Below are 2,733 nucleotides of genomic sequence, written 5' to 3' on the forward strand. Positions count from 1 at the left end.
TAGCGTGCACTACAAGGTCAGTTTCAAGGAGCTTGATGAAATCTTTGGGTTTGAAAGGAATGGAAGCTCGCTTGAAAAGTTTGTGTACCCTCGTGATGAGTTGGCCGCCTTGTGGGAAACGATATCTTTTGGACCCTACCTCGGAGGCAAGAGCAAGACAAGCTGCATAAGGAACCCTGCGATCAGATACACAAACCGCGTCCTAGCATCAACATTCTTCTCGACCTTTAACCCTGGTGTTATTCACGCGGCCGAGCTTGAACTATTGGGACTCGGACTGAAGCCGTTCATCACTCAAATGAAGAACAAGAAAGAGTTCCAAGGGCCGCTGCATGTACCATCATTGGGTGCATTCTTTGCCATTCAAATGCTCACTTATCGGCACAATGTATGGTGCGACCGCAAGAAGCGAGGAGCAAGAAGACTTCAGAACGGTTGGATAGTCACCAAGATCCTGAGGGCTCAAGGGTTTATATTCCCTGATTCACCAAAGAAGCCGAATCTCATTGATGAGTTATACCTAAGCAAAAGTGGTTTCTTCGGAGGCAAGTCAGGGGACAAATGGGTTTACAACTTCACCCTACTGCATAGAGACGGCACACAGGTTCTACTGCCTAACCGAAGCCTCACCATGCTCGACAAGCAGTGTAACGTCTCATTCTACGTTCTCAAAGACCAGTTGTATAACCCAGCTCTCGACCCACCAACACGCAAATGCACAAAGGCAGCACCCAGCAAACCCGAGAACACTAATGGCCCGGAAGATTGTGATAACGAGGAGCAGAGACACTATGAGAGAAGGATCGGAGCAGGCCGCTATCACTTTGATCCGCAAGTGTGGGGTGAGCCTGAATACCACACCAAGAAGCTGTATTCGCGAGTGAACACCCTCCAAAAGTGGTGTAAGTGGCAAGACAAAACCATCCACGCATTGGTGGATTGTGTGAGGCATTTGAAGAAGAAGGTAAAGCAGCTCACGAGGCCATCCTCACCGGATAAGAACTCAGCGACCTCAACCGCACCGATTACAGAAGAAGGAGTTGGAGAAAGCTCAAACGCGAGGAACCCGGAGTTTCCACCAGGCAAAGAAGACTGGATCGATCCAGCCACGGCTTTCCTGCCTGAACCCTCAGAAAGCAGCCCACCACGTCAGCCCACTCCATCCTGCTCAACATCGAATCCCTCGCACTACTTGAAATCCGACCTCTCCGACTAAGGTATCGACTTCAAACCTTGTACATATGCATCTTGTATATATCATCTTGCATTCGTTCAGTTTGTCTTTTCACTTCTCTCACACGCTTTTATAACACAAGGGACTGTGTTATCTAAGTGTGGGGGAGGAGCTTTGTGTTTTCTGATCTTGTTTTCTTTGTTCTTATTTGACTTTTGCATTCTTGAGTCTCATTAAGCTTAATACATGTGATAAATTACATCATTCTAGTTGCATCTCGCATTTTAAGATCGAGTCTAGTTGCATCATGTAGGATTGCATCAGTGCAAGGAGCAATGATAGATTTTTTCCTAGAGAGTAAATCACTTGAGAACTTGAACTAAATATGCTTGTGAAACTCATTCTGTGCTTGTAAAGCTTGAAACGATTTGAATCTGAGAAGCAAGTCTGAATTACACTCAACTCTAGCTAAGTGATAACCCTGAACTTGAAATGAAAATATCCTTTGATGCATTGCTTAAATAGGCTTGTGGATACCGATATACATACTTGAGCTAGAATCGTTGTTTTTACCACCCTCCTTCCTTAGCTCAAGTAGCTGAATCTGCATCATGGATCAGTTCCCTCACCTTGAACCCATCTTTCTTTCGAGCCAATGTTTGTGTGAGAATTGTAAGGCCACCTTGGACTGAACTTAGCAGAAAGTGTTAGGTTTAGAGCGACAAGGGTTTGGCTCATTGAGTGGTATGTTCCAACATCAAAGAACCAAGAGTACTGGTGAGAAATAAGTGTGGGGGAAAAGACTTGTTGGTGAGTGGAAAAAGGTGAGCTGAGTGGAAAAGTGAGAGTGGAAATAGCCAGGGGAATGAATGAAAATGAATTAAGTCTTGGATGTGAAAAGATAAGCTCTGAAATGAAAAGAAGCCAAAGGCTCAAGTGCTCTCAAATGAAAATGAAAGAGGCTATACGTTATGAAAGAAAAAAGCTGTGTGAATAAGTGAAAACCAAGGCTTGAAAATAAAAGAAAAAGGCGAGTCCCCTAGTGAAAAGAAAACGATTGTGAAGAGTGAGGATTCTGAGAGGGTGAGCAATTGAGAAACGCTTTGAGTGGAGTGTGGGGTGTGATGAGTCTTGCCCTTGTATGCATCGGTTGCTTTTTACCTTTACCATTCTGCCAAAGTTCGGTCGTTCATAGAGAGATCCTTGTTGCATTGCACCCGCTTGAATATTGATGAGATCATTTTTATCTCATGACCTTACCCTAGCCAAGCCAGCCTATTTGAACATTGCATCATTTGATTCACCGGTTACGAACTTAATGAATGTGAAAGAGTTGAATGTGATAATGACTTGTGGAGATTCCGTGTTTTAGTTGGAAAATATCCGAGTATAGCTTCGCATTGCATATTTGAGCATGAATCCGAGTTCTCTTGTGGTCACTTCTCTCTAAAAAGGAAATATGAGCTCCATCTGCATTACAACCTCTCTCTCTCATTTGTTCTTTTTGCTTGAGGACAAGCAAAGGACAAGTGTGGGGGAGTTGATATGTCTATATTTTA

The sequence above is a fragment of the Eutrema salsugineum genome, unplaced genomic scaffold (assembly GCF_000478725.1).
Source record: "Eutrema salsugineum unplaced genomic scaffold, Eutsalg1_0 scaffold_15, whole genome shotgun sequence".
Taxonomy (NCBI): Eukaryota; Viridiplantae; Streptophyta; class Magnoliopsida; order Brassicales; family Brassicaceae; genus Eutrema; species Eutrema salsugineum.